The sequence below is a fragment of the Numida meleagris genome, chromosome 1 (assembly GCF_002078875.1).
Source record: "Numida meleagris isolate 19003 breed g44 Domestic line chromosome 1, NumMel1.0, whole genome shotgun sequence".
NCBI lineage: Eukaryota > Metazoa > Chordata > Aves > Galliformes > Numididae > Numida > Numida meleagris.
In genome coordinates, this window is record NC_034409.1 from 145,528,969 (window position 1) to 145,554,177 (window position 25,209).

General features: G+C 37.2%; 1 protein-coding gene across 1 annotated transcript in view; it reads right to left on the reverse strand.

The window, feature by feature from the left end:
• Positions 1–25,209, reverse strand: part of GPC5 (glypican 5) — a 361,698-nt gene that overhangs the window by 125,252 nt on the left and 211,237 nt on the right. The window lies entirely within an intron of this gene.

The window sequence follows — 25,209 nt, forward strand, 5'->3', positions numbered from 1 at the left end:
AGGCTACCATAACCAACTTCAGAATGGAACAGAACAATTTAATATACATATGTAATATGATTGGAAGTACTTAAATAACTTATGGAAACAAGTATGTATATATATGTGCATGTATATGTACATATATATGTAAATATAAATCTACACTAGCATCTCTTCCGTGTAATAAAATGAATCACTAAAATTAAACACAGAATCTTGAAAATAATTAGGAAAACCTGAAAGGAACTCAGAAGCACAACTGGGTTCAAGAAATAATCAAAGTCAATATATTTAACCAGTGGTTCCCCCATCACACTGAAATACAGTGACATACTAATAATTATACTACTCATGCCTTTGTAAAAGAAAGATATTAAAATAAAAAAGTATCAGAAATAACATGGAATTTGCAGAGAAAATTTAGTAAATATAATTTTTATATAATCTATAATTCTAAAAGAATATTTAAACATGAAATAACTTTAGAAAAAGTAGTAAAGTTCCTTTTTCCCCTAAATGCATGTATCATCATATTTAAATATGATATAGAAAATAACTAGGAAGAAGATGAATGTATGCTTATAATCCATCCCTGGATCTACAGTTGAGCCAAAGATAACAAGCCTCCCATGAATCTAAATTACCAGGGAGTGTAGATAGCTCACATCAATCTTCTGATCAGTTACCCTAGTCTTAAGATTCTTCATTTGCCTCCAGCTGATGAGCTTCAAGCTTATGGAAATACTTATTAATAACTGGAAGGCTGTCTCCTATGCACAAGTTCACATTTCATGTTACTGCAGGCCTTAACTCATACAGTTTTGTTGCTATGTCACAGTACACTCTCTGTGTGTTGTCTCTCAGCACATATTCTGTTTTCTCCTTCTTTCCCACTTTTCCTTATATTGGTTTATAGTCCATCAATTAGGTATATAGATGCCTGAATGGAACCTTACATTTTTTTTTCTTTGATCTTGATCATCCATATTTTATTTCCATGATATAATTCTCTTAGTTCAATCTCCTCTAGCTTCCTTATTCAACATCACCTTTCATGTTGGAAATGGTTATACAGAAGCTCAGTTCTCTCTAACTTGAGTTTTAGTATTCTTGATGGCAATTTTCATTATTTGTATTAACATTCCTGCAAGCTGAGGTCAGTTTGACATTTCACAATTCCATGTTATCCCTGCACTAACTAGATGTATTTTTTTTCTCCTCATTGGCCTTCCATGAGATCTCTTATTTTTGTTAGGCTTTTCCATTCTAGTTTATCCATTTTTATTTACATTACCATTCTGGTTTCTTTTTCCTACTGTTTTTTGACATTCAAGTAAGATACGTTTTCTACAATTCATTTTGTATTCAAAATCATTAACTTCTCAGCAGATTTGCTTTCATATCCCTTATTTTTTCAAAGTTTTCTCTTTGAAATTGAGGAAAAAAAAGAGCCACAGAGCTTTACTGCATGAATAGCTTCTTTTTCAGCAGTATGCTAATTTAAAATGTCAAGAAGGCTTTAAGGTGATTAAAGCACTTCAGTAACATGGGAAATGATCAACTGATGTCACTGCCAGCAAAGCACAGAGGACTACATTTAGATTCCATCTAATAAAGAAGAGCCCATTTCAGTGTCATCTATTTAGATTAATAGGGCTAAGACTGTACAAAAACCATAGCAGTAACACAACATTTTGTCTTTGCTTATTCCTTGTCCATAATTAAAGTATATATCCTGAATAGAAAATTACACATCCCACTCTAAATAAAAATATATATGTATTACTCGATTTCTACTGTAAACTTTTCTGCTATAAATACTGTGATTTTTTTAAATAACTCAACCTTTCCATCAATTTTGTTTGGGGATAATTGAATTCCACAGTGCTTAGGGAATTTCAAGGGGAAATGGCCTCAAGTTGCACCAGGGGATTTTTAGGCTAGATATCAGGAAAACCTTCTTTACAGAAAGGGTTGTTAAGCACTGGAATAGCCTCCCCAGAGAGGTGGTTGAGTCACCATCCCTGAATGTGTTTAAAAACCGTTTGGATGTGGTGCTCGGGGACAAGATTTAGTGGTCGGTTGTTAGAGTTAGGGTAGTATGGTTGGGCTGTGGTTGGACTTCATGATCTTGAAGGTCTTTTCCAACCTGAGCAATTCTATGATTCTATGATTCCAATTAGTCTTATTTTCATTCTTAACCTGCTTTGCAACAGCTTAGAACTTGTGTTTTACATTTCCTGGGCAAGCACTATAATCATCAAGTTGTTGGCCAAAGTTATCTGATATGACCCTGTTTTTCCTTTTTTTTTAGAATTAATTCACTACAATAGCAGCATGTGTTATTGAACATTATTTGTGAAAAAGATTCATGTCCTGTCTTGGCAGTCCTGAGATATTGAATGTATTGGAGTTGGGTAAAAGCAGTCTTCTACTTATTTACTCCCTCTCTCGGGCTCCCCAAGCCTACCCCCCCACCCAAAAAAAAAAAAAAAAAGCTAAAGCACTGAGATGTTGTTTATATGGGAATCCTTAGACCAGTATTTCTGCTAAAGCTTTGTGTAATGAAAATATACCGAGTTACTTAAGTACACTAAAATTTTTCCTAATAAATAATATCATTAGGGTTTTTTAATGAATGTTGTTTGTCTACAGAGCTGATAAAAGATTTTAAGAACCTGTACCTTTTTTGTGGTGCAGAAAACTAAGTGGTTAACCTGTTCTTGAAAGATACTTACCTAAGGTCTACATGAGCAGATGCAACCTAAATTTTATGTTACTCACAATGAATGAGATCTTATGTGTTCAACCAAACATATCCTATCTAAAAAAAATATCCTATGTAAGATATCTCTGTTTTGACTGGGCTAATTCTAGAAAGCTAAAGCAAACAAACAAACAAAAAAAAAAAAAAGAGAGAGAGAGAGATTCTAGATTGTAATTGTGGCCTTCTCAAGTGTGAATTGCCTAATGGAAAAAAAAGCGCTGCTTTTTTCCCATTAGTAAACAAGGAAAGTCTCAGCACACTATTAAATGACTCGAGATGGGTGAGCCCAGGCTACAATATTGCTTTCAATATCAAAGGAATGACAGCTTGTTTTATTTTGATTTCTAGAAATACACACAAAGTAATGTACTACTTTCCTGTCCAGAAGGAACTTGCATTTTCACGTCCTGAATAATGGAACTGTCATACAACTGAGAAAGCAATAAAGGTAAGAATCATAAATAATTGTTGTAGTGTTTGAAACAACTTATTATTTTAAACATATTGGCAAAAAAAAAGAAAGAGAGAGAGAGAAGAAAAGAAGTGGAAAAGAGTTAGGAAAGGAGAAAGGCACTGAGCAGAATTAAAAAGACCATATAAAAAGTCTGTCCCCTTCCTGCTTACAAGCTCCCCTCAAATACTGGAAGATCACAATGAGGTCTCCCTAGAGCCTTCTCTTCTATAAGCTAAACAAGCCCAGCTCACTCAGCCTTTCTTCATAGGAGAGGTGTTCCAGCCCTTTGATCATCTTCGTGGCCCTCCACTGGACACTCTTCAACAGCTCCACATCCTTCTTGTGCTGGTAGCCCCAGGCCTGAAGGCAGTACTCCATATAGGGCCCTACAGGCCCTACAGGGGCAGAGTTGAGAGGGACAGTCATCGCTCTCTCCCTGCTGGCCATCCCTCTTTTGATGCAGTCCAGGATATTGTTGGCGTTCTGGGCTGCCAGCACACACTACTGGCTCATGTCAGACTTTTCATCCATCAGGACCCCCAAGTCCTTCTCCGCAGAGCTGCTCTCAAGGAGTTCTCCCAGTCTGTAGACATACAGGAGATTGCCACAATCCAAGTACAACACCTTGCCCTTGGACTTGTTGAATCTCATTAGATTCTTGTGTGCCCACCTTTCAAGCCTGTCCAGGTCTCTTCTTTTATATCAACAGCACCACTCAACTTGGTATCATCAGTAAAATTACTGAGGGTACACTTGATCCCACTGTCTATGTTTTAGATAAAGATGTTGAAGAGCACCAGTCCCAAGATAGATTCCTAGGGGACACTACTCATCACTGGCCTCCACCTGGACATTGACAACAACCCTCTGGCTGTGACCATTTAACCAACTTTTTATCCACCAAATAGTCTACCCTTCGAGTCCGAAACTCTCCAATTTAGAGATAAGGATGTCAAAAGCCTTGAAGAAGTCTGGGTAGATGATACTAGTTGCCCTTCCTTTGTCCACCAATGCTGTCCCTCCATCACAGAAGGCTAGTAGATTTGTCAGGCAAGATTTGCCCTTGGTAAAGTCATTCTGGCTGTTTTGGATCACTTCCTCATTTCACATGATCCTTAACATCTCTTCCAGGATGACCTACTCTGTAGAGGTGAGGCTCACCGGCCTGTAGTTCCCCAGGTCTTCCTTTCTCCCTTCCTTTAAAATGGGAGCAAAGTTTTCCTTTTTCCAGTCACTGGGGATTTTGCCTGACAGCCATGATTTTTCAAATATGATGGATGGCAGTCTAGCAACCACATCGCCAAATTTCCTTCAGAAACCTGGGATGCATGTCATCCAGCTCCACAACTTGTACACATGCAGCCTCATGAGGTGGTCTCAGACTTGCTTTGCTCTTAGAGTAGGAAGGATTTTTCTCCCCCAAACCTTGCATAGCGGATCAAGGACATGAGAGCCCTGAGAAGGGCAAAGAACTCATTGAGTACCTCAGCCTTTTCTGTTTCTGTTGAAGCCATTTCTCCATTCTCACTTATCATATGGGGTACACTCTCCTTTGCCTCTCTCTTATGACCAGTGTATCTAAATAATCCCTCTTTGGTATTGTTCACATCTCTTACCAAGTTTAATTCCACCTCCATCTTGGCTTTCCAGATCCCATCTGCACACATCCAGACATCATCACTGTATTCTTTCCAATCCACACATCTCTGCTCCCACTGCTTATACTTTTCCTTCTTTTCCCTCAGTCTGACAAGTAGATCCCTGCTTAGCCATGTTATTTTCCTACCTCGTCTGCTTGATTTCTTCTACTGAAGGATGGAGAGCTTTTGTGCTCTCAGAAAGCCAACCTTAAAGTGCTGCCAGCTCTGTTCTGTTCCTTTGTCCCTAAGGACAGTTTCCCAAGGAATCTTATCCAACAGCTACTTAAGCAGCCCAAAGTTTGTTCTCCTGAAGTTCAGGGTCCTGACTCCACTCTTTGCCAGGCCCATGTTCTTTGAGATCACAAACTCAAGCAGAACATGGTTGCTGCTGCTCAGACTGCCTCCAGTCTTAACCCTTCTTTAATGATCTGCTCTGCATTGGTGAGACATACTAGCATGTCTTACGGACGATAGCCAGGAAAGTAATCATATGAGGTTTAAGCTAGAAATTCCAGAAATAAATAATAATGAAAATAATTTCCTGTTATTTGTGGTATTGATGCCTATAAACAGACTTAAGTTTTGTATATTAAAAAAAATATATATCTGAAATACTTTTTAAAGGTATTACAAGATATATCCTTGAAACTCAGCTATTTAGTAGCAAAAACAGCAACAGAACTGAATAAGACTTTTTCTGGTGTGACATGGATCACTGGTAGTTTAAAACTGCTGAAAAAATTCAGAAAATTCTCAGAGACTTTTTGTTATTAATATAATCTAAGAATGCTAATGTTGAAAAACAATATATTCCAATTCTCAATTTAAAAAAAAATCATTTTTCAGAATCCTATGCCCAGATATCATAGATATCATATCATAGAATTGCTTGGGTTGGAAGGGACCTCAAGGATCATTAAGCTTCAACCCCCCTGCCACAGGCAGGGCTGCCAACCTCCACAGCTAATACTAGATCAGGCTGCTCAGGGCCCCATCCAACCAGGTCTTGAACACCTCCAGGGATGGAGCATCCTCAACCCCTCTGGGCATCCTGTTCCAGCACCTCACTGGTCTCATAGTAGAGAACTTCCCCCTGATATCCAACCTCAGTCTTCCCTCCTTCAACTTAAAACCATTTCCCCTTGTCCTGCCATTATCTACCCTTTAAAAGACTTGACTCCCCTCATGTTTGTAGGCTCCCTTCATATACTGTAAGGCTGCAATGTCGTCACCCTGCAGCCTTCTCTTCTCTAGGCTGAACAAGCCCAGCTCCCTCAGCCTGTCTTCATAGGGGAGGTGCTCCAGCCCTCTGATCATCTTTGTGGACCTCCTCTGGACCCCCTCCAACAGCTCCCTGCTTTTCTTGTATTGGGGGCCCCAGACCTGGACGCAGTACTCCAGATGGGGCCTCACGAGGGCAGAGTAGAGAGGGACAATCACCTCTCTCTCCCTGCTGGCCACCCCTCTTCTCATGGAGCCCAGGATACCATTGACCTTCCAAGCTGCAAGAGCACACTGCTGACTCATGTTGAGTTTTTCTTCCACCAGGACCCCCAGGTCCTTCTCTGGAGGGCTACTCTCAAGGATTGTTCCTTCCAGTCCGTATATGTGCCTGGGATTCCTCCAGCTCAAGTGCAAAACCTCGCGTTTTGCTGTATTGAACCTCATTAAATTCACCCTAGCCCACCTTTCGAGACTGCTGAGGTCCCTCTGAATGCTATCCCTTCCTTCCACTGTGTCAACCGCACCACGCAGCTTGGTGTCATCAGCAAACTTGCTGAGGGTGCACTTGATTCCATCATCGATGTCATTGATAAAGATGTTAAAGAGCACTGGTCCCAAGACAGACCCTTGGGGGACACCACTCATTACCAGCCTCCACCTGGACACAGAACCATTGATCACCACCCTTTGTCTGTGCCCTTTCAACCAATCCATCAGGTGGCCCACCCTTCAAATCCGCATCTCTTAAATTTGGAGATAGAAATGTGGCAGGGGACCATGTCAAAGGCCTTGCACAAGTCCAGGTAAATGACGTTGGTCACCTTCCCTTTGTCCACAAATGCTGTCACTCCATCATAGAAGGCCACCAGATTGGTTAGGCATGACCTTCCCCTGGTGAAGCCATGCTGGCTGTCTCGGATCACATGCTCATTCCTCATGTGATCTAGCATGTCTAGCAGATATATTCCTACTAGGTTCTTACGAAACACTTCTTTCACATTTCTTCTCCAACCCTCACATTTGCAAAATTGTCTGAACCAGGACAATGCTCCTGGGATTTACCCGCTAGTATAATGGTGAGAGCAGCATGTCATCCCTCTAATTGTACTTTTCTGACGGAAGTCTGTTTGTAGTGGAAGAGAATGTAGACTATCGGTTACTACCTATTTTCACAGTTTAAGGTGTAAAATTTTATACTTGGTGCATGAAGTAAACATAGGTTGCAGCATCCAAGAGATCTAGACAGAATAGTTAAGGGTCAGATATGTTCAGGATCAGCAGCTAAGAAAATTTGAGTATGAATTGAATAGGCAGAAAAACTGGCAGAACACAAAGAACAGATCATTACGCTATGCAGAAAACAAAAAAGATGAATCATTCACCGCACATTAAAGAAAATTAGTAATCTGAATTTCAAAAGCACTAGAAGATATCCTGACAGACATTCTGAGAAATTCTTACACTACATTAGTGCAGCATCAGCATCAAATGCAATATACCAGTGGGGAGCAATAATATCTTTCTCATAAACATTAGTTTATATATATATATATATATATATATGTATATATGTGTGTATAAATGCTTGAAATCTTTCTTATCTTTCCTGGAAAGTCATAGAAAGCTCTTTTTTTCCATGTTATCTTCAAATGAAAATTCTGAAATTTTCAAGAAAATGCAGGCTACTGCTACTATGAAACTAAGAACAAAAACACACATTAAAAAAAAATCATAGTGACATGCAACTAATTGTAAGTTGGAGTCATGATATGCATATTTGTCAAAATAAGTAATCTTGAATTATGCCTCATTTAAAACAGAACACAGAAATAACAATAAAGACAACAGCCTGGGGAAAAGATTTGAATACAACCTATTATAGAAATACCAAATAAAGGTAATTCAGTATTGCAAATATTCACAGCTTCTTATTTATTCAAATTTTTCAATTACTAAAATTTTAAGTTAATTTTTTTAAAGAAAATTATTGGTTTGTATTTCAGTAATATTTTTTTCCTCTTGAGAAACTGGATTAGGAAAAATAATAGAAATTGTAATAGGAAACAGAATAAGGCAGTAAAAAGCAGATTAACTTAAAAAAAGTTTTTTCCAGTTGTGTCACTTAAGACAAATACTTTTTCTCTTTTTAAAAGATCCAAATAAAACTTACTAGAAATTCCCCCAAACTCATTACTTCCTTGGTTTATTCCTAATTCATTTCTTGATAAGACTTCTGTCCCTAAATCTTATAACTCAAGAGCTGTCCTCCAACTTAAGAAGATACAAAAAATCTCACTGATGTGAACAAAAAATATTTTCCTGCAAATGAAGTTATTTAAGGTGACTTATTCACATTTGCTCTCTCAGGATATATCAAACTGACTACTATTCAGTTCCATATTACTTCTTAATTTCAGGCAGCAAATCACAAATGTGTTTGCAACATCTGCAGACTATGACTATAGTCAGCTGTGAGAATAATAGACATTTAATGTACAATCTGAACAATTCAGTGCCCCAGAATTGGCAAAATAGACAAGTCTGTTCCTGTTTTATGAAAACAGTACCCGTAAACACAGTGGAAATGTCTATACCGCTAAATTCTAACTCTGATCCTTGAAAATTCCTCAAGAAATTCAGTCTGTATATGATATGTGGTAACTAACTGGTCCTTGTCAATTAAGGATTTTGTCATTTTTATTTTTTATTTTAATTATTCCAGCAGTATCTATTTATTTTTAAATGACTGTGGAATGACTGCAGGTGACTTTTTTTTTTTTTTCATCATGACACTGAATTTGGAAGAAAATATAACAATTGGAGTGTCCTAGCATTTTTGCAGCTATTGCCTACGGTTACCAATTTCTATTACCTTAATAGACTTGAAGACCTTAAGCTCTTTCCGATCTTAGCCTCACTGACTAAATACGTGGAACTGTGTGTGAGAGCAACTCTTCATCAGAAAGGATCTTAAGTGCTTTGCAGATGGTATTCTGGTTTATCTGACAGTCCTCTTACAAGGTTCACAAGGTAGCAGAACTTCACTGCAAACATCTCTTTTTGTAGTGCTTTTTGTAGTGGTTTCACCCTGATGGACAGGTAAATTCCACCACACTGCTTCCTCACTCTTTCTCAAAAGAACTAGGGGAGAGTTGAGATAAGGACACAGAGATCCCTCACCAACTACCATCATGGGCAAAACAGATTAAGCACAAGGAGATTAATGTATTTATTGCCAAGTACTAACAGACTAAAGCAGTGAAAAACTAAAAGTAAATGGAAAACATTCTCTGCCCCTGCTCCATGTGAGGTCCCTCCTACAGGATGATCTCCTTCCTGAACTGATCCAGCATGGGCTTCCCACAGGCTGCAGCTCTACCAGCACTGCTCCAACACGGCTCCATACCATGGGGCCCACCCCTTAGGCACTGCTCCACATGGGCCCCACAGGTGTCAGCTCCCCCAGCCCTCCTGCCCCACTGCAGGCTGCTCTCCACGGGCTACAGCTCTGGCCAGTGAAGAAGCAGTGCAAGTCAAAAACATTCAGATTAATCAAGAACTGGAGACACTTCAGAAATGAAGGGAGCTGTTACAAGCAGGACTAACTGCAGCTGAACCATAGGGGAACCACGTGGCTGACGCTTAAAACAAGGCTTCAAAAAGGTTCTAAAGGAGTTCTTAAACAGAAGAAGAACGTGGAAGAACTAGGAGCAAAGCGTTGAGCTGTGGCACAGAGGAGCAAAGGTTTAGAGAAGGACCTCTAGTGAAGGATAAAATAGAGGACAGTAACAGTCAAATGGAAAGCGGAGTAGAACAGATAGAATGGGTCAAATTATCATAATGAATAAAAGCACTTCGTGAAGTGCATCCATGATATAACTGAATGTCATGCTCCAGGGTCTTGGTGATATCTAACTATTCAAAATTAGTGTAAGACATACCAGGAAAGCTGAATATTATATCTCTGCCTGTTAGAAGGCCTTAAAGAAATAATGCAGGTTGTGATGGCAAGTGTTAGGAACAGTAGTCTTATTGTCTTCAAAGTCTGACAGTAGTTTGTGTATTTTCACTAAAAAGTAATGGTGTTAGATATATTGACATATTGTACTGCAATTTTTAAGTTTGCAAATATGTGTTGTTTGATATTAAAGCTCAAACAAATGTGGTATAGATATGAGAGATGAGATCTTTTGCAAGGCAGAATCAGAACAAAGCAGCTAAGTTAACCAGGAAAATTGCAGTTTATCTGTCTGTGGCTTTAGGCTGAGGGAATTCAAATTTTATAACATCTTCCAATATTATCCAAGCTAATCACAATGCTTTTTTCACATCTATCCATTATTTGCACTTTAAAATGCCTCCCTATCTCTCATCACAATAAAAGCAAATTTTTGGCAGTGGCTATAATACATTTTCTCTCTCACTTGCCTATATGAATAGTTATTATCTAACTCCAACACCTTAATTCAGATATTTAAAGCTAGTTGTTTTCTGTTACAGCTATGACAGGTTGATAAAACATTTTTGTGTCCAAGCTGAGCTTCCAGTTTTCCTACATACCAATGGGAAACACAAGACAGAAATCCATTAAAAGAAATGATGAGTAAAAGAGTGAAACTCTACAATGAGGTGAAAATCATGAAAATTTTTAAGAATACAGAAAAGAAACTGAGGAGAGGAATTGAGAGGGACAGGAAACAAAAACAAGAGATTGCTAACAGGAGACTGCATCTGGGAAAACAGTACTTTAAGGAATATGGGAGGAGGATAGGATACTTATCTCTTTATTACAGTTATACATCCCATCAACAGGGGAAAACGAAAGATTTACAGCACTTTTGTCTGAAGTCTTTAGGCCCCCAAAAACTTCATCTGTGATTTGCACAGTCTGGACTATGGACCAGTGTACTTGTGCACAAATTTATGTGGGAATCAGATGTCAACTAGCACTAGATGTAACCAGTGATTACTTGTTACAACTGAAGTGACAAGCAAGTTACAAGAAATAAATTTTCTAACCAAAACATTACTACAAATAGAAACCTGGGGTCTACATACTGAGATTAAGAAATTACAGATAACAGGTCTACCTCTAAAAGTGTTTTAAAGGTTTGTTTCATTGTTTGTTTTATGCTGCAGCTTTTTACATTAGTGAAGTAAGATAGTCTGTAGATCAGGCTGAACTAGTCCCCAAGACAAAAAAAGGTGCAGGGAAAAGAGGAAGGAGAGGTGCCTCATTGATGCCCTAGTACCAGAACAGCACTTCACTACCATTTTCTCTAGAAAGTTCTACCTGGGGAGTGGAGATAATGAACTTTTCAAAGAAATTCAGATAGATCCTTGTCAGAATGGCAACTAGATCTTTCTAAAAACCTTCATGTGCCTGCTCTTAAAGGCCTGACAGAAACAGGAAAGGACTAAGAATGGCAAAAGAGGAAAAATTATGAGCAATAAGGAGCTGGCAAATGTGCTGGTTTTGAGATAAAGTTATTTTTAAAATGCATGGCCTTGAAAGCCATTTAAAGAAATGGATATATTATAGTAAATGTAAATGAAACTGCACCACCTGCATAATGAAGTGGTTTGCTAATACATTTTAAAGACAAAATCTGAAAAGATGTCACAAAAGTAGTAACTGATCTGCCTTGTAAGGAGATATACAAATATCTTTTCCATCATATTACTATCAAATACATGATTTATTATGTATATAATGAATCTTGATGAGTTTTCTTGTTTGAATGATTTTTTTTCTTATTATATGCCTATTTTTGAAACCATTTAGAATTATTTATTTTTGTTATTGTTGGTTGGTTGGTTGTTTTGCTTTTGGTAACATATCAGTCAGTTAAATTAAATACAGAGCAGATTAATATTTCTCTTCCTGGAGTACCTTCACCATCTAAGAAATAACTCTGCCAGGAAACATTCGTATTTGCCTGTATTATCTCTTGAAACAAAAAATTACAAATTGCATAGTTCAGCCTGTTTCTGACAGTTCACTGTAACTGATAATGGTAAACAATTTTGCTGAGGTTTCATTTAAATTACATGCTTCCCATTTGACTCTGATTCTTCTGCTATGTGCTAGCTGGCTCACAGGGCTTTTCTGAGCAAAAAGTGCATGTTTAAAGCATATGATATAGTTTCAAATATGAATTGTGTTATCCATGTAGATTTCACACACAGGAGAAGAAAAATAGTTTAATATGTCATACTATGGTGCTATTATATAATTTTCTACATTTAAAGAGAGCAAAAGACTAGGCAGATGAGTTCTCTAGGCAACAAACAGCCCTCATAGACAACATGAGATTTTTTGTTTGTAAGGTTTCAGAGCAACAGATTGCTTTCCAGACTGATACTTCTTGCATCTGCAGAACGGATTGCTTATTGTATAGACTGACAAGGAGAACAAATTATGATGATACCTGCAGCAAATGACTTGCTCTGTACTGCTGTTTACAGGCCACTGACTTGGAGGATTTCCCAGAACTACAAATAGAAGGAAATAACCTGTCTCAAATAGGAAACATTCAATATACTCAAAAAGGATGTATTGCTTTTCAGTACAGAAAGTCCACGGACATCAGCTTTCTTCTCTCAGAAAGTGACTGCATACCACTTAAATGCTGCTACAATTCGTTTTTGTAGTGTGTTGTGCTAATGTGTTCATTTTAGATGCCATAGCTTTGCACAGTGAGCTTTGCATGCATCATAAAAAAAAAATGGTTTTATGAACACGGATGATAAAGAAGCCTGTTTCCTATGGCTTTGTAGTTGGTCACAGTATTTATAGCGACAGTTCCATGTGTATTGTCTGGTATTAACAAAGTATGAGTTCACTCAGTATTGTGTTTTCCAAAGCTGTGGAGCCAGAACTGACATAAGATAATACATTACAATTTTTTCTTAACACTTAAAGAAATGTCAGTATCTCCAAAATGATCTCTGTTGATATAAAGAATCCACACCCAACAAATTAAAGCAGAAAATGTATTAATCATCAAATGTTAATATGGCAATGTACACACAGAGTAGCCATCTTGCTTATTCCCTTACTACATCAGCCTAGTGGAACTGCTCACTCAGTAATTCCTTAGTACTGATGAGACCGTGTTTCTAGGTGCCACTTAGATCTTAATGGTACCTACTGTAATTCCAGTTAATGCTCCACTCTTTTTTTTTTTTTACTTTTTAATGAGTGTGCTTGCATGCAAAGAACTTTGCTTATGTTTTCATTGTACTGACAGACTACATCTGACATTAATTAGTATTAACAGAAACAGTAAGCAGCTCATCAAATTTTTGTTGATATTTAATTGCTGAGCCTCTACTGCGTAGAGACTGTCAGCAAAGCTATGTGAAGGTTTTGTGATATGTATCAGATTTCATAAGCCAGAAGTACTAATTTGATTTTCCCTTCTGATTAGAGAGGAATGTGTTGCTTTACTTAAATCTTTTTAAGTCCTTTTTATAGCAAAGTCTACACTTCTCCTTCTTTAGAAATATATTGTTGCAAGTATGTCAGGAGAGGAATAGAGGACTATTTCTCTAACTTTTATTACTTTAATGTAATAAGGGTATTGATTTCAGTGGAGGATATTAAAATGGTGTATTATGTTTCCATGGCAAGGAGCTGACAGTAGGGCCTGCATGGCTCCTTTGTGAGGCATGGCCAGGGCTGCCCAATGCAGGACAGCCAGCTCCAAGGGCTCCAGTGCAGGGCACAGCTGGACCCAGCAGCCATGAGTGAGCACCTTGGGGAAATATATTGAAGAAAGAGTAAAAAGTACTGTGTAGCAACTGTGAGAGAAAGCAGTGAGAAAACATATGAGGGAAGCAATACTGCAAACCTCAGTGTTGAAGAAGAAGGAAGGGGAGAAGGTGCTCCTGTGCCTGGAACAAATAGTTCCTTTCAGCCCATGGAGAAGGCAACACTGGAGCAGATATTCACAGTGCAGCCTGTGGAGGACCCAATGCAGCAGCAGGTGTTGTTCCCTGAAGGAAGCTGAAGCACATGGAGAGCCCATGCAGGAGCAAACTGTGGCTTCTATGTTGGAGCTGACTTTTCCTGAAGGAATACAGACTATGGTATAGACCCATGACAGAGCAGATCTGGGTAACTGCTCATGGGAGGGGCCTTGTGCAGGAAGGAGAAGGAAAGTGTGGGGGAATGAATGGCAGAGGGGAATTGTTAGGAGCTGACCACAGTCCCCATTCAGCATTCCTCTGTGCCACTTGCTGGGAGAGGAGTCAGAAGAGTCAGGAATGAATTAGTCAAATTGAGCCTGGGAAGAAAGGAGGGACTAGGATAAGGTGTTTTTAGTTTTGTCTTTCCTACCATCCTACTCTATTTTTAACTGGCAATAAATTATATCCATTTTCCACACTTCAGGTTAGTATTTCTAGTTACATTAACTGGTGAGTGATCTCCCTGTACTTTTCTTGAGGAATGAGCTTTTCCACTTACTTTCTCCCCATCCTGTTGAGGATGGAGAGTGAGAGATCAGTTGGGTTGGCATCTGATAGCCAGCCCAGCTTAATCAAGCACAATTGGCATTTGCTCGGGTGCAAATAATATCTTCAATTAATGCAGCTTCCTCTAAAATCATGTGTTAAGAAAATTTACAGTGCATGTCTTGCAAGGTCGATCAAATATAAAGAGTAATTGAATTCTTACACTTAAAAATTTTTATTCGTAAGATTAAATAACCTTTTAAATAGTAATCAAGCTTATTTAGGATGGTGAATAAAATATTTGCAGAACAAGCTACCTTAATATTTCATTAAAATACTTCATAGCAAATTGTGTCCCACTGCCAAATACACTTTGTAAAGAAACAGACTAAGTAGGAGTTCTGCTGTTGTGGAAGAACACCAGACTGTAATGTAATATTAAAATAGATATCCACCCATAATGATACAGAACATGTATATATTCCAGTGTAGTTGGTAGTTTGCAGCTAAATGAGCTAGGGCAGTGCCAAAAAATTATTTGTTTAATTGATTTTCACTATAATATATTAAAGTTTAATCAGTTTCAGTCAGATATTATTATCAATTATAATGTAATAAATATCAATTTATACTGATGTAATAAAAATCTATTAACAGGATATGTCTTTCTTGTTTTATTTTTTATATAGATATATCTTTCACATTCTGGTTCATTGTCAACCTAGTCTGTGAATGTAGAAGACAGAATGAATAATGCTGTTTGCATTGCAAGTAGCTGAGGCTTGTATGCACCTCTGCAAAGTCCAATTGTTGTTCCACAAGAGAAATAATGAAATAATGAATATAATTCTTCAACCATAAGAAGAAAAACTCTTTACACAAATGCAGACCCCTATAGGCAGGTCACTTTCAAGCTGAATTCCTAAAATAAGTTCTAGTAGATTATGCACTAATAGGCGCAGTTTCCACTGCACAGCAGTTGATTAATAGAATCAATACAATCATAAAATCACCAAGATTGGAAAAGACCTACAAGATCACCTAGTCCAACCATCCATCTACCACCCATAACCCCACTAAATCATGTCTCTCAACGCTATATCTAAACGTTTCTTGAAAACCTCCAGGGACGGTGACTCAACCACCTCCCTGGGCACCCCATTCCAGCGCCTGACCACTCTTTCAGAAAAGTAGTATTTCCTGATGTCCAGCCTAAATCTCCCCTGGTGCAACTTGAGGCCATTCCCCCTCATCCTGTCACTATTTATAAGAGAGAAGAGGCCAAGCCCCAGCTCACTATAACCTCCCTTCAGGTAGTTATAGAGAGCGAAAATAAACCATTTCACTAAATGGAAAGGCCAACAGCAAAAGTAAACCACAATACTGCTCCTTAAAACAGTCTTCTACTGAAAGTGTTCAGAGTCAAGACAATTCTTAAATTGGCATTCACTCAAAATTAAGTGTATTTCCTATACCACTTCTGTTCTCCTCCTGAGAAGACATCACAAAGGTTATGTTATCCAATTAAAATATGAAATTAGACATTGACAGCTTCTTCTACCAGCAGATGTTTAAATTTAAGGAGGCTTTTGCCTTTTTTTAAATTTATAAATATGAAAAGCACATATTCAAAAAAATAAAAATAAATAAATAAAAATCCCAAGACATTTTAGATGAGAGATTCTCCTAATATGGTAAGCTAATTAAAAATCTGACAACGTATCCAATGTGATAAGTTATGCAATATAAATCTCATCTACGTGTACAACCACTGGCAGGTGAATCCTTTCCAAAAAAAAAAAAAAAAAAAGGATATTTTTATTCTTTGATGAATTTCTAGAAGAAATTTTCAACTTTCAGCGTTTACAGAGTGACTCCTGGGCATCTGTACAGCCACATCAAAGTTAATGGGAAGTTGAGTATGTACCGTTATGACTGCAGCATTGGGGTCCTGAAGACCTCTTGAACTCTCAAGATTGTCTCTATTATATATCAATACATATATTCCTTTTCTTTCTAAATTGAGATTGGGAATTAAGGGCACCAGAAGCTCCTTTTCACTTTCAAAATTGCCACTATTTCTGTGTGGTAGGGGAACAAAATCTCTTCTTGTTTTATTAGAGAAATCTATGGTCACAGTTAAGGGAAGACTGAAAGAAAGTACGAGAAATAAATTGAAAATCTATTTTTATGAGAGTCAAGGAGCATAAGTGATAAATTATAAATAGAAAAAAAAATCCTTCACATGGATTTGCAATAGTAAATAGATCAGATCTTCTAAAGTAAGAAAAAACCTGTGTCCCAGATCATATTGTCATAGGTATGATTCAACCAAAATCCCTCAGCTCTCCTTCACTTAATGTTATACTTTAAAATTAGAAGATAGAACAGTGTTCCTCTTTTGCTGAGAAACCCTAACACAAGCAGTTTTTACCAGCTACAGCAGCAAACAATTTAGGTGCAAAATAGGCTTTTGTAGAGAGCATCTGCGCTATAATGAATACTTCGGTTAGTGTCACTATCCACCTAAATAGCTACAAAAGTCTGTCTTGTTTTCTGTGCCACTGTTGTCTGCACTAAATGGGTAAGAACTGATGGTAACTTCCCGTTGCATCAACATGTATTTTTTCTAACTGTGCGCTGTGCCGTGCTTTATATGCAAAGGAAGAAGAGAAAAATAGCAAAATATAAATGTTTGGGATTTTTTTAATTATCTAATTATTTAGATCTTCACCCAAATTTGTACCTTCACCTTAGTTCCAGAAAGCTCTGTACAGTGTATGTTGTTTTCCTTTTGTTAGTTCCATCTAGAGAAATCAAAAGCTTTTCATCTAATCATAAATCCTATTTTAAAAGATATTATATAGAAATGAGGATCATTTGCGCTAAATGACTGAGACTCTGATTAGCCTTTAATATTGTTGGTAAACTTGCTAGTGAAAAATGAAGCAAACCAGGGAGAAGATTACTGAGGTTTTATCTGAATTACAGACAGTGTGGCTGGTGACCTACTCATCTCAATTTACCTCCTAGGCATCCCAGCACTGGGAGATGCATGTACTCAACTTCATGCCCTCCTAATCACTTTTTCTTTCTCTGTTGTTACTCTGTGCTCCATATAGGTTTGAGTTTACACATAGTTTTGGAGAACACACAGCCATCTCACAATGTTCACATAAATTTTAATGTTTTGAATTTAAACTAGAGAAAGACAAATTTTGTGACAAGATTACAATCATAGAACCGTCAAGAAAGTATTTTCACTCTCAAGAGATACAAAAGCACTTGCAATCCTGAACTCTGATGCATATTTTTGACATTGTGTGTTGTCCTGCTTTCAGCAGTGATAGAGTTAACTTTCTTCCTGATAGCTGGTATGGTGCTGTGTTTTGGATTTAGAATGAGAATACTGTTGATCACACACACTGGTGTTGCTTTAGTTATTGCTGAGTAGTTCTTACAGAGTCAAGGACTTTTCTGCTTCTCATGCTTCCCTGCCAGCATGGAGCTGGGGGTGCACAAGGAGCTGGGACTGCTACAGAGCTTGCTCTGTGTATCCTTTTATTTTAATATTTTCCTTCTTTTTCTATCCTATTAAGCTGTCTTTATCTCAGCGAACAGGTTATATCATATATGCTTTTTAATTCTCTTTCCCACCATGCTAGGGGAGAGTGAGTGAACGGCTGTGTGGTGCGTAGCTGCCTGCTGGGTTAAACTGTAACAGATGTTCAAGTGTATGGTAAAAGGAGGGGGATGTAACTCAGTAAAGAATTGCCCATCTCATTCCTAGCTATTTAGTATCTCTGTGGAAATTATGTCAATACCTTACACACAATGGTAATTTTCAAAAAATGTAGTATATATATTCCATACAGGCTAGCAGTCAAAGAGAACTTAAATCGATACTAAAGGATAAGGCAGCTCTCTGTGGACGTGCCAGAAAGCAAGAACAGCTCATGCAACAAATATGAAATACAACTCTCTGCCAAGTATGAATATCCTGATATGACATATCACACTAATACTCTTCTATCATGCTTTGCCAGAGATGGCATTTTTTCTGAGGGTTTTTGGTATGACAGTAGCATTGTATTAATTCCGGAAGTAAAATAAAAGAATGAGCCAACATAAAAAAAAGAAAAAAAGAAAAAAAAAAGAAAGGGAGAGGCAACAAATCACTGGAAAAAAAAATAATGAAGATATTGAGCTGTTCTCTACCTGCAGGGGTTTTCAAATTTCAGAACAAAATGAAAAATGGAAAAGGAATTAAAAAAGAAAGAAAGAAAGGAATCTAAAGCAAAATTAACATTTATGTATCCATTTTTTTAATATGAAAAACAAAAACAAAAACAAAAACAACTTGTGCAACAGCATCCTCTCGAAAAAGAAACAAAAATAAGTAGGCAGGTCAGGTGCAAAGACAGATGAAAGCAAATCTAACACAAGTGAATGCTGAGTGACTGTTGCATAAAGTGTACCGAAATTTTACTTCCCAAATACCTCTCTATGGGGTACGTGTTACAGAATGGTGTGAAGTGCAGGCTACAATATATCAACAAATAAAATTTGAGCAGAAAGAAAAAAGAACATTTTGAAAGCAGGTCTGAAGAGCTTTTCCCTGTTTCTGAAGAGTGCATTGGACTAAGGCCCTAAGTATGCAAGTGTTAAGTGTTGTACCCTTGAGAATTCACTTGTTCCAAGAGAAAGAACTGCATTTCAATCAGGAATTGAGTTATCAATATATAATCTGTTAAATTTATACAGCAGTTTCAACTATGCTAAGAGGCAGGGGGATTTTAACTATTAGGTAATTATCATAACTCTAAAGAAAGCATAAACATGTTATCAGTGATCAAAGGGAAGCACAACTGCAAGTACCACATTTTGCATATGAATAATTTAAAAATGTGGCTCTTTGTATGTGCAGTTGAGGACTCCTGTGATGCATTCTGACACCATTTCCACTAAGTACTTGAATGGCTCTCATGAAAACACGTATTAATTTGCCCGTGGTGTGGTGCATTAATATAAGCTTTAAAAAACACAGCTGGAAGGTTTAGTTGTTAGAGTGAGAAATCAGTGTCAAGAAAAAATCCCATCTTGCTATTTTTGTAACCTGTTTAAGATAGCTAAATAGATAAATGATGGTACGGTCAAACATAGAGCTTACCAGCAGTAGTAATGACCATAAAGGAAAAATAGACTGTTACTCACATTTAATGTCATATGAGGTAGGCACCTGTTCACTAAAAGGATACAGACATCACTTTCAGCCAAAGCCCATGCAAGGTGCACACAGGTAGTCAGAAGAAACTTAACAAATGTCAAGATGCATGAGGAAAGAAATAGACATATTAAACAAGGCCAAATTAACCTCATCTCTGCCACTAAAAATTTTTGAGATATAACTAGGGAGCCTCTGAAAATAGGCACTAACAGAACATGATGTTAGACTCAGTTATCCATTGGTCTGATGACACAATCAAAAATGTGTACGCTTACAGGTTGGTGCTGTAAAACGTTTTCATTTGGGCCCGAATTTGACCAAAACTTAGGCTTCAATTACTGATAGATATTTTCCAAAATTTCTAATTTGCTATGAATTGTTTCTCAAAGTCATTTGGCTTTTATGCAGTTACCACTTAGTAGTTAGAATTCTGGGCTTATTTTGACTCATACAGTTTCTATCAATAACAAAAAGAATACATTGGATTCTCACTTTTGTATAAATTTTGCTAGTAATAATTAGATAACACTTCCATTACAGACATTTTTCAGCCTTTTGTTAATAAGTAAATATTAATTCATATATACCAGCTAGCAGTCCAGGGGTACAAAAATATAAGACGTGAATCTTTCCAAATAAGTTCAGGCACATCTTTTTCTGCACCTAGAAATAGAAAATCATTTATCCTCATTGAAGTATTTAAATTTCTAGTGCAGTCAATAGAGCGGCACCTGCCTCTGGACATCTCCACAGGGAGATTTGGTCTGCTTCTTGTAGGCAGATGTACATAGTGGTATTATACTATGGCAGGATTTTCTGAAATTAGGAAGCAATTTTTTGACCTGTAAATATGAATTCCAATAAATATCTATTATTTTTAAAAGCAGTATCTCTGAGATTATCTTCTGAAAGAAGGAATACGTTGAAATGATGAAGGTCCAGTTGCCTGTAATTGCAGTACCAAAATATCATACTTACTTCATAACCTTAGCATTTGTACTTGCAAACAAGATAAATGAATTGCGTCCTTAAATTATTGGGGAAAAAAAGAAAAATAATTACCATTATTATCGCTACCATATGCATCTGACTTTGTTTATCGTGATTGCCTATTAAATAAGAGTGATAGCTGCAGATTGCAGTACATAAGAGAATATGCACTGAACCCACTGTTTGCCTACCATGAAGATAAATGAATGAGGAAGAGCCCATCATTTAAAAAGCTCTTCAAAACACCAGTCTGTACAAGTGAGGATTTTTACAGAAGAAGGTGACTTTGTTAAACCATTTTCATCACTGACTGGTTCACCTAAGTTCATGCTAGTTCCTCTGATTGCACTTCACTGCTGGGAGTATGGATCTGAGGAGTGCAGAGCACAGATTACAGCAGTCAGGGTCCAATGGAATCAAAGGTTCTATTGATTTTTGGTAAATCTACTATTTACAGAAAAAGAAGAAAGATTACCTTGAGCCTCTCACAAAGGAGAAATGACACATGGGCCACTGTGGCATGTACTAAAAAGATCTGTTTTGAAAAGTTTGTGAGCAATTGTAATTTAACCCTAGCACAGTAGCCTAGAAACCAAAGACTGCTAGGAAGAGATGCTCTCCCTCAAGCAACAAGTTTAAGCAACAAGTTAAAATCTTCTAAACTGAATAGACCCTAGAAATAAAAGACTATGTTTAAGCACCAAATGTTTACATACTTTAAAGCAGATTATTTGCTAGGGATTTTACACACTTCTGTATCTATGTAGCAAGAAAACAGGAGAGCCTTATTCTTTTCAGCAGGAAGGGCAAAATAAGATCTGCTTGATCAAATTTGATCTGTTTTCTCATGTACACATCAAAGATGACCATGAAAGGATTTTTAATATATCTGCTCTTCTGCTTCTTGGTAGTATTTAGTCATTTCTACAATAAATGTGCAGTCTGATTTTCTGAAAGCTCACTGGGCTCTCCCTGAATGAACCATCCCTCCTTTTTCTCCACATGAAGGAATTCAATTCCACACCTTTGCTTCATGTGTACTTCCATGTCAGATGCCATTTTGTCAGACTACCCCTCTGCTGCCACCTGTTGCACAGCAACAAAATGTGAAAGAATCTTGGTGGAAAGGTTGAACCCCTACTGCCATATCTCTACCATCCACCTCTGACCAGGCCAAAATAAGAAAAGATGAAGCATTACTTTTGGAGCAGCCCTCATAATTTCCCTCTTGCCTTCCTGTTGGGATCCTTGAAAGTACAAAGGGAAATAGAGTGATGAGAAAAGGTGTCATCTGTTTTGATGACAAAGAGCAAGGAAAGTTTCAGAAGGCAATGAGGTTTTTCTTCTTCTACATAGTAGACATAGTTACTTTATCTTTTCCAGATGGGCAAAGGACCCAGGACGGATTTCTAAATCGGAGTTAAATTATCTACTCTAAATGCCAGACTGGTCATCCTCTTCAAACTAATAACTAGTCTTTCTGTAGTTTTATATATCTGTGTGTGTGTATTTTTTTTTTACTATTAGAGATGAATGCATAATCATAACATAAAATCAGATTTGTTTGAATGTGTTTTTTTGTTTTTTTTGTTTTTTTTTTTGAGTTCCTGTCTGTCTGAACTGTACCTAAGATCTCAGTCAATTTACTGTAAGTACTTTGGCCAATATCGGGCTCCTTCAAAATCAGAAGGCCTCATTCTGGAGTACACTTCAGATTTGTTTATTGTTTGGTGACCCTGTGGTGCAACATATCCTTTGAAAAAGCAGGAGGATGCAGCAAACAAGAAGATACAGTGTACCAGCTAAATATTTCTCCTTAGAAAATGTGTGAGGCTGAAGACCTACTATTTGTATCCGTAAGAGTACCCTCAGATTTGGCCAAATGAACATCTAAATTCCATGGATTAGAACTACATGTAATTTCTGATTACAGAAATGAATCCCATCCCTGCTGCAAACAAACGTCATATGTTACCACTGATTACATTGCATTACAATGCCTTTCACAATATTTATCATGAGACGTACCAGAAGCAAAGCCTCTGATTCTTTGCTGGGTACTGATATCTATCAAGTACACAACTCAGTCTTAAATGCCTTGGTACCATGACAGGATATACAAGCAGAAGAAAATCAGGCTTTACTTACAATGGTACACAGAGCTCTGAGTGTGATTGAGAAGGAGGGACCGTACGCTACCATGGCGTCATGAGAGCAGTGCTGCTTTGATATCTCTCATCTTGAAATATTTAAAGGCTGATGTGAAAAGTCATATAAATCTGAATTGCTACTCATTTACATTTCCTAATACAGACAGAAAATTGCTGCATTTCGTGCTCCATATGAAACAAAGTAAAAGTACAAAATCAGACTTATTAGCAAGCAAGGTTACAGCAACATGGAATTTATATAAAAGTATTTATAGTTGCCTACAGAAACAGAAGGTTACATATCATGCTGGCAGCCTTAATGCTAAATTAGAGTATAGAAACATTTACAGACTGCAGGAATTATTAGTTATGAAAAGCAAGACAAATATGATTTTTTTTTTTACTAAATTACCTATTGAAGCTGTTGTAATGTGGTATTACTGCTTGGATAGAGTGCAGAAATTAAGTATATAGAAGGAGGACTTCTACCTGAGAGGTGACACCACAATCTATTAAACTCCCCTTCTTTAATCTTTCCTTTGTAAGCTTAATATGTGATTCATCCTTTTCATATCACGAAAGACACAAAGGTGAGGTTTTGTATTTGAATCTCTAATTTACCCTTGCTATCCTCCCTTTCCAGGCAGTAAAAGCTAGTGAAGAAAGCTTTTTCTGTAAATTCTTCAACCCCTTTATCTGAGGAAAAACAGGTATATATTGGGTCTCTAAGGTATTTGTTGCTCTTTTTTATCCCCTGACCTTATTTCTATACTCAGAGCTACAAGAAAGGAAACAATCACATAGAAGGATAATGTATTTGCAGGTTAGTTGGACTCGCAGTATAGAGACTGTAAGTCCATCTTTCCAAGATCCCATACAGTCTTTGGGGACAAGGGCAAATAAGCTCTCAAAATGAAATGCCTTATAATGGAATAATTCTATTCCATTCTTTTAGATCCTTACCCAAGGAGGAAGTAACACAAGCCCTGGTCTCTAGAGGAAAACAACACAATAAACTATACAGCGCAGATTTAATATCAAAGAGGGAAGAGTGGGCATTCCTGACAGATGAAAGACCTTGAGAGAAATCTTACCCAGTAAGATTTACAATGTTTTTCTTTGCACAATAACTTTTAATTCTTAATTAAGCCACAGCATCTATTTCAAGGCAAAATTTCTTACCATTTTGGCACTATTTTAATAAAGAAGTAGAGACATAAGCATGCTAAAGCTGGAGGGCTAAAAGGGATATTTCTTTCTAAGAGGAAGGAATAGTGATTATCATTCTGATATAAATAAAGGAATGATTATATTCCTAACGTAAGAAAAGGAATCTGGATGCCACTTCTCCCAGAAAACAACTGCTGACAGAAAATCTTTTTTTTAATGTTTTTTTTCCTATTTTAACATTATTTCCTTTGTTGTTATTAAACAATTATTTTTTTTTACAAATAGAGAAATAAGAACCATGAAACTTCATCATGAAGATACTAATAATCTTAGGATGGCTTGCTTATTTCAACTACAGAAATCATTTTGGAAACTGTACTTAAAAGTTGCCAAGATGGGAAAACAAAATTAAAGCAAGTCTTTAAATGGAACTAAATGCACTAGGCAAGTCAGAGCTGTTTAATTCCTAATTTTCATGCTTGGGGAATGAGGTAGAGAAGGAGAATGGAGAGGGAAGTCTGCCAAGCTTGCATGCCCTCCCTATTTAGCCTCTCCTTTTCATCAATGCAGATGAGAGGTTGTTACACTAGACAGGTCAATGACAAGAAATGCCAGTAGAGCAGTTCTTATCACTGAGTCTTCAGATCATAGTAGAAAATTTTTTCTAACTGAAATACAGAGTTGCCAGCAAAAATTTTGTTGCTTTCAACATAGTCAGATATTTTGTCCTATAGTTATGGCTCTCCGTGCATATAGATACAAATGAGTACAACAAAACATACATGCCATGTTTTTAATGAATTACAGTACTACAGGACCATATTGGAATTGAATGCTTTATAAGCCTTAAATTTAGTAACTCACTCATATGTACATCAGGTGCTGAACACCAACTTCTTTAGCAGGTAAGCTATTACTCAAACTTTCTAGTATTTCCATCTGATTTCTAAACAATAAACCCCTCAGCAACAGTGGTTAAGAAAGGACCTTGATTCAGAAAAGAGAGATAAGGGAAATTACCTTTTAATTGTTTTTAAATATATGCACCTACATCTCTATAATATCTTTAATTATACTATTGTTCTTCTGTAGACTTAATACAGTGCTGAACTGGTACTCACAGGTGCGTATGGCCCAGCTGCCAA